Source organism: Pipra filicauda, unplaced genomic scaffold (genome assembly GCF_003945595.2).
Source record: "Pipra filicauda isolate LSUMZ 115617 unplaced genomic scaffold, ASM394559v2 scaffold63_size3267554_pilon, whole genome shotgun sequence".
Classification (NCBI taxonomy): Eukaryota; Metazoa; Chordata; class Aves; order Passeriformes; family Pipridae; genus Pipra; species Pipra filicauda.
In genome coordinates this window covers 1,507,252-1,522,269 of record NW_024104798.1, presented here as the reverse complement: position 1 = coordinate 1,522,269, position 15,018 = coordinate 1,507,252, and the positions used below count along the sequence as shown (strand labels likewise).

Below are 15,018 nucleotides of genomic sequence, written 5' to 3'. Positions count from 1 at the left end.
TCTTTTTATTTAATTTCTCAATTGCCCATTGGAGATGAATTGTGATTCCTTTAAAAAGGGATTCTCCTTGTTCATCGATCAGTGTCAGACCCATTTGACCTGCTCGTGTCTCTTTAAAGATTGATGAACTGGAACACAAAAGTGAAACTCTCTCGCTTTAACTGTTCCCACCTGAGTTTCCTGCACTGTGAGATACATCTCTTAAGAGGCCTATGGAGTGGTTGCATCATCGATTCAAATTCTAGGGTTACTGCACACATTTCCACAGCCTGGCACAAGGCAAGGCAGTCACACAGGCTGGAGGAAGGCCAATAGCAAAGACAGTCACGGGACTGGTTTAGATTAAAAACTGCTGTCATTAAAAATGTGCTACATCTCAGGGACCAGAGCAGGAATTTAAGTCTTCTACTTTAATGGAAACCTTAATTAAAAAAAAAAAAAATGGAAAAAAATCACTCAGTGGCAAGTGTTTTGGCCAAGATTAGCAAGAGAAGCTGCAGAAAACTGAACCTTCACTCACCAGAGGGTACCACCACATCCAAAAAGAAAGGTACAGACTTTTAATTTAGAGCTGTTCCATTCACTAGGCGAACCCTATTCATTTTCATGTAGCTATCTACTGTCAATTTAGTCTAATACTTCATTTTTTAACCATGGATAAAGTTCTGTCCATCTCTATCCTCCCCTAAATGGCCAAAATTCATCCTCTGTTCACAGAAAGTGTTTGGTGAGCCAAACCCAAAGGACATTTTCTAGAAAGTGCAACCACCCTAATTTTGCTCTCATGGTCCTTTTTCTTTTTCTAAGTTGAGGCCTTTGGGCAAATAGAATAAATACTTGGGTACTTATGGGTACTTATTTGTTCAGCTTCATTCAGATTGTGTGATTTGGAGGAGATACTTGTGAGTATGAAGTGTCTTACAGCAGCTTCTGTACGTCAGAAAGACAGAAGAACCCACTTGGAATACTGACACTGCTGTGTAAAACAGAATAAATGGGCAATGGAGGGTGTGGTTTATCATTTTAAATTATTTTTGCTCTCCAGCCAAAGACAGTTGGATTCTTAAACCATTATTTTGTCCTTTTAAATTTGACTGCTCAATTGTACCAGAATTCTTAATTATTTCTCTGCTTGCAATAGCACCATCCAATTTATTACCCGACAATAGCAGTACAGCATAAATAATCTATCGCCTTTTTAACCTGAAGGTCTCAGCATCTGGTCTTCAAGAATATGAAAAATTTCTTATTTAATAATGGAATATTCCTACGACAGTCATCCTAACTGGAAAGTATTGCTTTCTGAAGCTTCCTGTTCTCCACTCAGGAGAAGTTAGCAGAGCTCTCCGAATGCAGCACTCAAGCCTGGCTTCAGTTCCATTGCAACAGTCTGGACACAGGTTATCTGAGATTCCTTGGAGCTTTTATCCACCAGAGACCTCTGGCCCACTGGTCTCCTGAGATGCATGTCCCAAAATACAGAACCACAACCATATGCTGTCTGTGTGTTGTACAGTGTGGAGCAAAAATGATGAATTAAAGGGAGAATCCAGAGGTTGCTCCCTTAGCACAGAGGACCAGTAACAGTACCTCTGCTGTGCCTGGGTAAATTTCAGCTGGATTTGCACAAGGAACAGGATTTTTAAAAAAACAATCTCCCAGAAAGATCTTCTGGACACCGTGTAATAAAAATACAGACAGACTAGGCTTGACAGGTTTGCAATTAATTTGCCTTGGCTCTTATTTACATCTTGGATTCTGACAGTCTTGTTCTGGACCAGAAACACTCCCATCCATTACTCCTAATGGAGCAAAATCCACGGCAAGTGTTTGTTACTCACTCAGTGACAGAAGTAATGTGTTTAATCAAAAGCTATAGCAAGACAAAGTGAATAAAACAAAGTAAAACAAAGTAAAGCCTGAAGCTTGGAGGATACCAATGTCTCCTCAACGCTTCACAGTTTGCCAGGGCATTACCGGGTGGAGTAGGAAGAATAAAATTTGCCTGCCCAAATCACACACTGTATTGTCAAACCATCCCAGGGAAGCTCTACAGAAACATCCCAACAGAGATTTTATAAAGTCTCTCCCCAATCCCTTCCTATAACAGGTATTGCCTACCTACAACGTGCCCCTTTTCTCATCACCCAGATGAGTCATTTCAAACAGGACAGCCTTGAGTCTAATGAGGAGAAGGTGAAAAACCTGAAAATCTTTGTGAACCAGCTTTGTCTTACCCTGGATAGCTAACAGAGATGTCTAGAAAAAACAGCCTTTTTTTAAAAAAAAAACCTTCTAACCAGCCGTTGGACAATGCATTTGCAACAGAAAGGCAGTGACCCAAGGACCTGAAGCAGAAGCTCAGCCGTGCTTGTCAAATCATGTATTTGTAGCTGCACTGAGATTGGAGACTCAAGCTTGAAAACCAGCACGACTTGGGAGTCACTTAGAATTTAAGCATGAGAATTGTGAAAGTCTTATTCTAGGCACAGCACTATACACACAATTATTCCCACCAGAGGATCCACCAGTGGAACGGGTGTGGGTGCCTGCTCCGTTAATGTGAGACCAAAAAAAACCCCACGGTGTGCGGCACAGAGGAGCCCTTCCAGCACAGGGCTGTTTATCTCCTCCTTTAAATAAGATCAACTACCACATCTTAATAGAGCAGCTCCTCCTAACAGCTCCTCCCCTACACTGTGCACCCTGATGATGTCTACTCGATATTAAAAGCAACACTGGAGGAAAGACGGAGGCCCGGAGACGTCCCTTTTATCCATCATGTATCATTTGTAAAGCTAGTCAAAAAATAGCAAGCAATTTAGCCTGGAATTTTGCCAGCTCGGATATTCATAGCACATGTGATCAAAGAGCAGAATTTGCCAGTCACTGGAAAAACAATCAGGCTCGTAACCTGACTTCCACCGCTGGAGACAGAGCCTGTAAACATCACTATTGATCAGAGCAGAACTATTTTCATCAGGCTGCGCTGCTCTGGACATCAAACATCTGCAGATTCAATGCCTACATAAGCTGAAGTTGGGGCAGATAGTTCCAAGAATTTAACATTCCCTATACATGAGCGATTTTCAAAAGAATAAGCAATTGAAGGCACTATGAAATTACACTGAAAAAATGAAGAAAAAGGTATCATAAATGGATTTTGGGTAAAACTCCAGGTTATGTTGCAGCATATTGACATATACAACAAATTAAAACAGCTAATTCATCTTACTACCTTCCACTGATAATTTTTTAATTAAGTTACTTATCTTTATCTACATATTTAAGAATATAGATCTTTCATTATTCATCTCTTAAAGAAAATCAATGTTGTCCTGATTTGCTACAGCTCAAACAAGGGAACAGTATTATCTATGATAAGACTGACTAATAGAAAAATATTTCATTAACTTTATTAGCAAGCCCTAAGAAAATGCTATTGAGCACATTTTCATACTCCTGAAAGTCTGAATTATGAACCAAAAGCTTGACAGTGTTCAGTATGACTAAAATATACATCATGATAATTTTTCAAAATGCTTTTAAATAGAAAAAGGAAAAAGTAGAAAACTATTATGACAGCCCAATTAAATGTTTTAGAAAGTTCAGCCCTAATACTGGGTTATATTATAAATGTCGCTATCAAAAAAGCTTCATATTCTGTTTTTTATTCTTTATTACTTATTATTCTGTATTTTATTTATTAGTATGAGACGGGAAGCTAATCTGTAGCACTGGTTAGATGCAAGTGTCTAAATGGCTATCCACTACACAGTTTTGAAATATTTGCACATCAAAACTAACTCTGGTTTTACACTTGGGATTCTAAAGCTTTATAAAAGACACCGTGAAAAGAGTAAACTTGAATCTCAATTTCTGGAGGAAACAGACTTTTTCCAGTCATTTTAAGTGTCCTTTTCTTCTCAAGGTGACCTTAACTTTCAGATTTGTAAAATGGTTTCCTCCTGTGTTCAATCCTACTGTGTAATAAGTTTTAAAAATGACTATTTATCTTCTTTAATATATTAGTCATATACAGCAGGAGAAGCCTCTGTGGGAATTTTTGCTATCGAGTTTGCTCAAGCTTAAGTCAATGCTGATTTACAAGATATAACTTATGCTTAGTAACAAACAATCATGGATATATTTATTGGAATAACATCATTCCATTCTCCTTCAGCAGCTTGTTTCGTTTATCAGTTGCAATACTATAGATTGGTGGATATTTACAGTGACCGAGGCAATCTGAAAGTAATGCTTTTATGTCGCCCATCTTATTGTACTTTTACAAGCCTGAATCGCTGGCATTTGGGAAATAACTAAATCTGATGGTTCTGAAAAATGTAAATGAAATGCAAATGAACCGGGCAGGTGTATGTTATATTTATTTCTGAGCAGGGAGAATCGGCGCATTGCTCAGACACTGCCCGTCGCAGAAGTTGTATTTAAGAGAGTTTAAATTTTTTTAGATCTTGCCTTACTAATCACGACCTCAGCTGCTTGCACCGTGTAATGACAATAATGAATAAACATGCTGTGCTTATGAAGAACTAGAACCTAACAAGCTGATCAATTGTTAATTCTATAAAGTGACTAAAACGTGTCTCCACTATCAATAAGTAAATCAGCTTCTATTTGCAGTACTAATGCACCTTGTACACACCCTCCAGCTATCCTGCCCTTCTCTGTAATAATGTAATTATCAGTTTGGTCATATTTAAGTATAACCTGAATGAGATTTGATATTATTGTGGTCTTGAGGGTGGAAAGATAGAAGGAAAAACTGTTTGGGTATTTAAAGAGACATTGCATTTGTCTGGAGGATGCGGATTTTCCTTTTGCCCTCCAATTAGTTATACAAAATTATTCCTTTGAAAACCAATTATTTTACAGCATTATTTTTAAATCATACAGGCCATTATCAGATAGACATTCCAGAGAAGAAGGTCTTTTTATTATTAATGCCCTTTTGCTCTAAGCATCTGTAACAAAGAATTTAAACAAAAGACAATAATACTCATTAACTGTAACTGAAGATGTTTCTGCTGTAGAAAAAAAAAGGCATTTAAAATAAAACCTGTTTGGCTTTACTCAGTCTTTACTTTTCCTCTTACATGAGGAAAACACAGAAGGTATATCAGATTTTTAGCCATAATACAATTAAGCATATTCCATATATGCAAATTATAAATAGCTGCCTGTCTCCACTGCATTTCCAAGCAAGATTTAGGAGTAATAATTTGTTTACTCATTGTTGAAGAACATGGTCAGGAAAAAGAATGCCTAATACTTACAAAACCCAAGAATTTTGCTTAAATGACACATTTTCCTTCTCATTCTTACAGCTATAAGCAAAGACACTGGGTGAATGCAGCTACCTGTTCATCCACCCAAAACCACAACCCATCTGGGGTGCAACCTGTGAGCAAACTGCACCTGGAGCACTTCATAGCTGAATGATACACACTGGCAGGATGAGTAATTGTATTTAAAGTGCTGAACCCTTTTCAGAGCTATAAACAGTAATTATTCTTAAAGGTTTAGGATTTCTGTGACTATTCTTCCATTGTTAAACTGACATGTATACCATAAAATTACATTAGAAACATCTACAGGAAGGAAATGTTCTGGAGGGAAATGCTCTTAAGTATGTGGATAAGTTCAATACCAATTAATTTCTAACACTATGAACTAAATGAACCTATTCATTTCTCAGGTGGAAGGTTACACTAATTCTGCCAGAAATTGTCCTGCTTCACCTCAGACCCATCCCTCCATTTCAATTTGGTGTAGAAAAGGAGGGATAGTCCATTTTACCTACTATTCTCTTACTATAAGACAGTCAGTGCAGGTTTTTTAAAGTAATTATGTTCTTTTAATGGTCCATGAACAGAAACAGACCTATTACTAAACAAAAGCAGAATTAATCATTTCACCAGCACACCAAAAATATGGGTATAATTTAGTACTAAAATAATTTTTTTCTTTTTCCCCCTTCAGCCCGTGCTAAGCCCAAACACCCATAATTGGTATTTCCACAGTGAAACTGTTACTCCAGTAGTTACTTTCAGCTAAACGAGCCAATGTCAAATACTCTCCCATGTGCCTCCAAATAATGGGTATTAACTCAAAGGTTCAGAGACACTGTTTAACGGAGTTAGAGGAATACACACATATGACAATCTTTCTATATTCCACAAAATGACTAATCCTTTGTTTAGATTCAATAACCTATTTTATGTGCGGGTCCACTCACTGCTCTAGATCTGTGTTTGGGGAAAATTTTATAGCACTTGACTTCTAACCATGGTGCTTCACAGTCATTAAACTGACAGTGCTCAGCACAAATAGTAATGCAGTGAACACGAGCCTGCCAGACAGTCAGGATCAGGCTTTCACAGCTGCCTGTATTCATGCTGGGACAATTCCAGTGAAACCAGTAAAACGCTCTTGGAGTGAGGCACAGCTGCACATATACAGAGACAAAAAGGTTTAGTTTCATAACATCAACACCACCTGACCAATGTTAAATCCACTGGCTTGTTGCATCCTGGTTTTCCTTGGGGAGGAAGCAGTACTGTGGCCCCAGAGCAGAGTAGCCACAACAGCCTTCTCTCATGAAGGTTTCCTTGCCTTTTGTAGGAACAGGGCAAATGGATATCCCGAGTACAGCCCTGGCATTGCCACAGCCCCTGGCAAGGCCAGAGGAGGAGGTAACAGCAAAGGACAAGACATGACCACTCCTTCCTTCCTAGTAACCCTGTCTGCTGAGCATTTGCCAGCAAACTGGAATTAAACAAGCAAGGAACGTGAGCTGCCTGAATGCCCAGCGAAGGGACCAGCACCAGCACCTAGAGCTTCTCTATATTCTTTTCAGAATTATCACAGAATGATATGGGCCGAAAGGGACCGTAAAGTTTCAGCTGCCTCGCCATGGGCAGGGACACCTTCCACTAGCCCAGCTTGCTCCAAGCCCCATCCAACCTGGCCTTGAACACTTCCAGGGATGGGGCAGCCACAGCTTCTCTGGGCAACCTGTGCCAGGGCCTCACCACCTCCATCATGAAACATTTCTTCCTAATATCTAAATTTCTAATACCCTGTAAACCTGCTCTCTTTCAGTTTAAAGCCATTCCCCCTTGTCCTATCACTACATGCCCTTGTAAATTATAGGGAACAGAGTCCCAAAGACTAAATTAAGCAGGGCATAATAACCCCAGTACTTGTGTCATAGAATCGTACTTCCATTAAAGAACTCAACCACACCTGTTTAATAGTTCAAACATAACAAGAACTTTCATTTAGGAGCCCAAGCTGAGTTAATTTTGCCAGGAAATCATAATACAGATGCATTTTATTAATTTCTGAAATACGGCATTTCTCTTCCTGTCTCCAACATTATTAGCATCTTACGGTGGCTTGAATTAAAAAAGAAACATTTATTTTATCACCCTGGTATCAACTCACTGCAATATAACATTTTTGAAACAGGAAAATATCACAGCTTGGCATCATAAATTCAACACAGCAACAAGATAAATCCTTCCCATTAATGTAAACCGCTGTACTTCACAATATATCTGCATCTGCAATGCACTTCTGTTTGCTGATCCGACTATCATAAACACACATAATTCTCATTGAATAATGGAAGCAGCAAAGAAATCCGAGGGTAACTGCTCTCTAGACTAAACCAGCCCCAGCCTGGTCCTTCAAACAGATTCACTCATGCAGGGATGTTCCTGCTTTTATATGACAGCATAAAATACCATCATCCCCACAACTGGAATCTACATAACACAGCAAATGACACCGAGGGGCAGTCACTCCTTAATTACACATGCACAGAATGTGTGCTGGAAGTTTTATTAACTCACAATATATATAAATCCCAGAGATGCATATAGGAGAGACGAGGTACCTTATCAATTAAGAGTTTCTGAATTTCTCACTGAATACCTGAGGTGACACCGAAATGACTCAGAAAAGAGAGAAACTCATTTAATTTTGTCAAAAAGAAAAATCACTAACCCTTCAGTGCTTCCTACAACAACTCAATTTCCACCTTTTCCCCTTTACACTGAGATTAACACTCAAACTCACGCCAAATGGGAATCTGGCACACAGTTTAGGAAATGCAAACACATGAATTAATAACCTGAATTATGCAAATATGAACCCGAAATTTGCAATTTGTTTTAAAAAGCTGAAAGGACTCCTGTTAATTGGTTTATCCACATCTAGGCATTGCTCAAATGCTTCTGGTTTAGTTACTAGCTTCTTGCAGGTCAGGAAAAAAAAAAGCCTACAAAGAGGAGCTAAAGCATCAGAGTTCTGCTCCCTCCTTTATATGGAGAAGGTTTATTGCTTCCAGAACCAGAAACAGGCTGTTTGCAGTTAGACCATGTCCTTCAGCTCAGAAGGATGCAGCACATGGCTGAGCTGTGCTTGGTAAAAGTTGCTGGAGAACAGAAAGGGGAAAGAGCTCTGCATCGAGTATCAAGGACTAAGTTCTTTAACCATCTTTTACCATCATGTAACACCAAGGATGGGATTGCTGCCCCTTAATATATTTATCCTTGTTACATCTCACAGCACACGTAACACAACTGTTACTTTAAAAGTGGGAGGGAGAAAACTCGTACTGAGGCTGTGCAGAGGGAAATATCCTTCTAGTAGAAAGGCCTGACCCCACCAGAGTTTTCATTCCATAGATGTTCCCTGTAAAGTGTAACTGAAATTGTAACACAACAGAAGGGGCAATAAAAACAACAGGTCACCTTTGGAGTCACAGAGATACCCAATACCACTTTCCTCGTTTGAGCTTTACTATGGCACAGTTGCACCAAGTCCGAGAAAATCAGCCTTTCAGCTCACAGCCTTTCCAAAATAACTGCTGGAAAATACAAAATAGAGGAAAATTGGCGAAATCCGCAGTGCTTTGTTCCTCCTTATGAGCCTCCTCAGAATAGCAAAGAGGCTTGAGTGGCACAGTCCAACAGAAATCCCCACTGCTTGCAAGTATTCAGGATGCTTTGCCACTGCAAAGCAGCCCAGCTCGAGCTGCCTGACCTCAGGTGAAAGTGTGCTGTGATCTTCTGATCTGCAGGGTTGGCACCCGCTTCAAAGCAACCGCTTGCATGATGGTTATCACATTTTTCAAAGGGAAAAAGAGATGCTGAAGGAGTTCTACTAGACCTCGAGAAGGGGCAAGGAGTCCCAGGGCCATAAACTGTGAGAGTGAGACAAGGAAAATCCAATACCTTGGATGAAAAGTATTTATATAGGAGAGATCTTTATTCTGAATGTGCTTCCAAAATCCAGGAAAAAATAGGATGCTCGAGGCTCTCCTCAGGAGACTGAAATGAGGCTTAGCACTCCAAGGTACCTTGTTGATCCATATTCATATTGATAGTGAGTTTAAAACAATAAAAGATTGGTCTTAGAGTGTTATTAAAGACTGACATTCCAAACAAAACCAGTTTTTGCACCCACAAATTCAAGCTTAGTTCTAGATTGAGCTTATTTTTTTCAATGGCCAACACAGGTGGCAATAAACATAATAATTTTAAGATTTCATAAGAAACTTTATTTTGCTTGAACCTGAGAATTAACTGCTTTTCATCAAATATTTTTCCATCAAATGTACATACAAAATATGTACCTTTTTTTTGTAACACTTGAGGAGTACTGGCCAAATTCTGCTCTTTTCACTCACAGCCCCCTCCTTAATTGGGCAGCTTTGCCTGAGAGAGGACAGCAGGTGCTGGCCTTCAATTAATAGAAAATTGGCAAGGGGAGATCAGGGGCTGCTCACACGTACCAGCAACCAGTTGCCAGTTCATATCTAATCCAGAGCAGTCACATCTGGAAAGCAGTACCAGGTAACACCTGCACCTGAGCTGTATGACCAGGAGAACTGGTAGATTTAATCTAGTTCTTAAGGGTCTCAGTAAAGTCAATGTGAAACTTTTTATGCAGTTAGAATAATATCCCAGAATTACCAGAGCTGGATCAGCCTTCTAGGCAGCTGAGGAAAAGGGCCACGGAATAAGTGGCATGAACCCAGACAATCTCTGCACCCTGGCAAGGCAGAGGGCTCTTCAGTGTTGGACTAAAATCTATCACCAAGGCTCTTGTTTCATTTTGCCTGTGTTTTTCTTCAATAATTAGGAGCTTTTTAGCCATCAGAGTACATCAAACCTGTACCTTCCACAAGTACCAAAGTCACTCAGACAAATATATCAAACATCAATATGAAACTAGAGGGGGGGGAGGGGGAGAAATCTGCTGCAGCATCATCTAAAACATAAGACACTAAGTAATAGCATTAAAAAAAATCTATTTCACACAGATGAAAATCATTACAGTTCTCTAGAGACCCTCTCTCTCTCTGCAGCAACCTGTGTCATTTCCTAGCTGGTAAAAATGTGCCACAGGATATCAAAAGACTGTAACGTTCTTCTAATTTTAATATTCCTCTAATCCAATAATGGCTTGTTTACTGCTTTCTAATTTAAAGGTAATTCATTAGATGTATCCTGTCACGTCTTATTGGCAACGAAGGCATAAGGATCACACACAACTCTGAGGCATGTCAGTCATATTGCTAACAGTCTGTGTGGGTCCCTCAGTGTAGAGGGCTCTCGATGCAACGGCACTGATAGGGGAACGTGTGTGCGTACCTACATATAAATTACAACAAAAAACGTTAAAAGACTTGAGGGATGAAGTCTGTATGCAAAAAATTTACTCTCAGCATTAATAATTCTAGCAAACAGGAAATATTTAAGGTAATATAAGCGATTTGTCTGCAAATATTTGTGATAGTGACACAAAGGGTCTTGCACAGCCTGTGGGGAAGCCCCTGACTGACCTGCAGGGGACTTGGATGAGTCTGCTGCGAATGACGACTGTTAAGGAAACATTAGGCAGAAGAGGCAGCCTGAACTCCGAAATGCACATTTCAGGAGCCAGACCATGCCAGGCAACATCTGCTGCAATTCTGCAAAAGCCACCCAAGACAGCTGAGTTTTTTAGCAACCCTAGAGCAAAGGAACAGGAACTGAGGCCGAGGGCTTCAGACCTGCTAGACCTTGGCAGCACGGAGACATCGAGGTCCCGGGGTGAAGCGCAGCAGGAGCCGCAGCAGGGAACACTCACTTTCCTGCCTCACCAGCCGCGGTAGCATTCACCTGGCTGCACGGCTTCCCTCCTCACTCCCCTGGCACGGGGTCTGTGCCAACCTCCACGTGAGCAGCTCTACTCCAAGCAATAAGGCAAAGGAGGCAATTTACTACAGGTGAAACCACTGTGTGCTCAAACATGCTGTTCTGGTAGTTCTCCTGACACAAGGGCTTAGAACTCTGGCTGTTTATACTGTCAGAAACCAGCTCAGTCACATTATCTCTCTCTGTGCCAGGGAACTAATATGTCCATATTCAACAGTCTCTTCCCAAGGACTGAAACCTTTAACCAACCAGACTAACTACAGACATGAGGCTGTTTAATGAACGGTGACTGTCTCAGAAGAGGACACAAGACCGAGAAATACAGTCACACTATGCTAGGAAACCACCAAACTTGCATTATTCCTTAGGAGCATGGTAGGATCACCACATCAGTTTGGAAGACAGTTTGGGTCAGTACGTGTCCAAACCCATCCCCTCATTGGCTGTCGGTGATGTCATGCCCGTGCATTAATCCCCGGTGACTGCAGGTTTAACATCACACGTATCACCACATCATCTACTAACGACAATGACCGCGCGTCTTGGAGGAAATTACGCGAGCAGAGAACAAAGCAACTTGTTGAAACAGGGAAAGTCGCATCTCTTAAGTGCTTATTTCCAGCTTTTCTTTTGTCAAAGTGAAGTTGCTGTGGTCAGGATATAACACATGCCTCGCTGAAAGGAGAGGGTACTGTTGGAGCCCTCTTTAAAAGAAAGTAAATCCTCGAGATCTCCCACTCAGAAAGATGAAATTGCCAGTGGTGAGAAACCAACTGATCTGGGAAATGAAAGTATTTCAGGAGCCACGAAATCGGTAGCTGAAACTATAAACCTTTTTATAAAGTAGGGGGGGAAAGAGTGGTATTTGCAGAGCAAGCTTATCCCTTTTCTAGCGACACCTCCATCACTAAAATAACGGTGGCAGTAAATGAATTGCGTGCAGACACACTAGTAGAGAGGTATATTTAACATCAGTACTTGGAGTGTTTCGGACTGACACTCACACAGTCACTCTCCCAGCGTCGGAGCCTGCCCAGCCCGCGGGGTTCTCTCCACACCTACTGAGAAGAGCAAACACCCCCGACACCTGCGGCGCGGGGGGTGCCGGAGCAGGGGATCCCGCTGCCCCCGGCCGGGCAGCCCGCCAGCCACGCATGGCTTCTTGGGGAACAGATAAGCCACTGTTAAGCCACCGCACTCCCGGTAATTGCGCTCCGAGACACAAGTTACACGGCAGACGAAGCGATGTTTCTCCCGGCTGCCTCCCCCCGGCGCGGATCACACACACCCCGCCCGGGACGCGCGGAACCGACCACCAGCCCCGGCAGCGGTGGGGACACAGCCCAGCCCAGCCCCTCCCGGACGGGAGCCCCAGCTCCGGCCCGGCCCCGCATCGAGCCCCAGCCCGGGCAGCCGGAGGGGATCCCCGGCCGCAGCCCCGCACCTCCCGGCCCCGGGCTCCGCTCCCCGGTACCGCTCACCTGGCCGCCGTCTCGTCCGAGGAGCGGCTGCGGAGGCAGGAGCGAGGTGCGGGGAAGGGGGAATTACCCACGAGGGAGCGGGGAGCGCACCCGGCGTTCAGGCTACCAGGAGGATTCTCCGCACAGACTCCCGCACGTAGCGGCGCATCGCCCAAAGTGGCTTTGGAACTCCCCTCCCACTCCTCCTCCTCCTCAGAGACGGGGTTGGAAGCGCAGTGTCACGGCTTCGCTGCCTCTCCCACCTCCTCTCCCCCCGTACCTGACCCCACCGCGCACGGCGAGCGCAGAGCCAGCGCTGCTCGGGCGAGGTGCCCTCTCCTCCTTCCCTCTCTTCCTCCTTCCTTCTCTCCCTCCCTTCCTCGGCTCCGGGCAGCGGGATGCTGCCGGGGAAGATCGCCCTGCCTTCCAGAGGCAGAGCCCTCCCTCAGCCCGGGTTTTTAGCCGCCTGACGGAGCCCTGACCTTATTTCAGCATCCGAGTGGTCGCTGCTCAGCCGAGGGAAGAGACAGGAGACGTTTTCTAGCTCGCAGCCGAACCGGAGTTCGCAGCATCTTTGGGAGACAGCCGCAACTTGAGAAGGGTGCGGGGGGTCAGGACCACAACCTCCCCCCGCCTCTTACCGCATGTCTGATCGCTGCTGCCCCTACCCCACAGTCCTGTGGGTTATCAATAAATCATCGCCTTCGCAAATTTAGTTTAAATGGGAAAAATGAAAGATGGTGTTTCCCTGGCTACAAAACCGGGGTCACTTCAACAGCTTTTCCAGCAGCCACTGGGAAACGGATTCTGCTTCTTGCTCTGCCGCTGACTCTGTGCAACCTTTATCACCTCACTTTACACCCTCAGTTTCTCCCGTAGCTCTGGTGCTTGCCTAAACAGTGATGTCCAAATACGTGCTTCTGTGGGAGTCATGAATTTAAATATGTATAGAGTCCCATTTCTGTGAGAGAGGGCAGTGTCTCACCGTAAGTGACCGTAGGGCTCAGTGCAACAGTAGGTTCATCTCGGCTATATTACCTAAATCCTGGTGTGATACAAATCATCATCCTCCCAGACAAACATTCCTTAAATTGGAAGAAACACTGAAAAAATGCCTTGTGGAACAGGGCAGGCTACTTTCATCATAGGAAATCACTCGTTGGCTGCTGCTGTGGAATTGCATATTGTCTTTCGAGTTGTCTTTGTGCAACTTCTCTAGTGCACAAGTGAAAAACAGTAAAAATCTCAGCAGCTTTCACACCACCATTCATTGTAAATTAATAATACAGGAGCAGACTCTCACATCCTGGATAAATTCATTTAGCCTGAAAGAAAGGGTCCATATCCCCTTAGCTCTCCCTCATCTCATGTTAGCACAACTCAGCTATGCTCTTTTAATCAACAAGAGTTATGATACAGTCAAATATCCATCTCATTCCTTATATGAGGAGCTGTCACCTTCTTGCCTACTGCTCCTGGCATTTAACACCCCTCCAGACCTCTAGTGAGCCTAGAAAAGGGGACACAGAAAAGGCAGAGAGAGGAGGGAGCTCCAAGGTTGCATATAGAAATGTGAGAAGCAGATCTGGGGGAAAGGGAGAGAACTGGATGTACTGATGGGAAAGGGAATGATTTAGAGGACAGGAGACAGAAATCAGCAGAAAAAAGGTCTGTTCTTTCTGCCTGGAGTACAATTTGTTGAAAGTAGACTGGTCAGGACATCAGACAGGGATTACACAGGATCAGCACCCCCTGGTATGTGGAGATGGAGCAGTTTACCAGCTGTGGGTGCTCTTACAAGTGGGCTGCTGAGCCACAGGGGACAGGAGTTCACAGCTCTCTCTGGCCTGGTGCTGTCCTGTGCTCACATTTCCTTCCACAACTGCCATCCCTTAGTCTCAGTTTTCCCATCCAGACAATGGAGGCAGCCACATTTCTTGTGCAGCATTGCTGTCAAAATGAATTAAGAGGTCCAAAGAGTACTTTGAAATGCAGATATTATGCTCACTGGTTTTAATGCCTCCAAAGCGGTCTCCAGATATCTCTAAATCCTCAGGATATCCCTGATCAATTCCTGTTTTACAGATGAGGAAGCCAAGCAGAGGGACGGATGCTTTAGTCCGTCTCTTTTATGTCGGGTTCTGAGGGTCCCCCTGACCTTGCCATGGCTCAGGTTCCCAGTTGTTGGCCCACAGTGTCCAATCCCCATCCAAAGCCACGTTTTGCTGATGACACAGAACAAGCACCACAGATGCAGAGCCTTCACACCTGGTTACTAACCCCCTATAAAGCTATTTCCTTTGAGAGGTCAACGCCCAGGCTTG

General features: G+C 43.2%; 1 protein-coding gene across 3 annotated transcripts in view; it reads right to left on the bottom strand.

Moving 5' to 3' along the window:
• The window catches only part of TAFA4 (TAFA chemokine like family member 4), a 72,542-nt gene extending 59,225 nt beyond the window's left edge, over positions 1 to 13,317 (bottom strand). For 2 of the 3 annotated variants that reach the window (XM_027723043.2, XM_027723048.2), the window contains exon 1: positions 12,716 to 12,816. The gene's annotated coding sequence lies outside the window, so the exon portion shown is untranslated. Of the gene's footprint in view, positions 1 to 12,715; positions 12,817 to 13,176 lie in introns of those variants that run through there. The other variant, XM_039388363.1, reaches the window with a different exon arrangement.
• Positions 13,318 to 15,018: the final 1,701 nt, after the last annotated feature.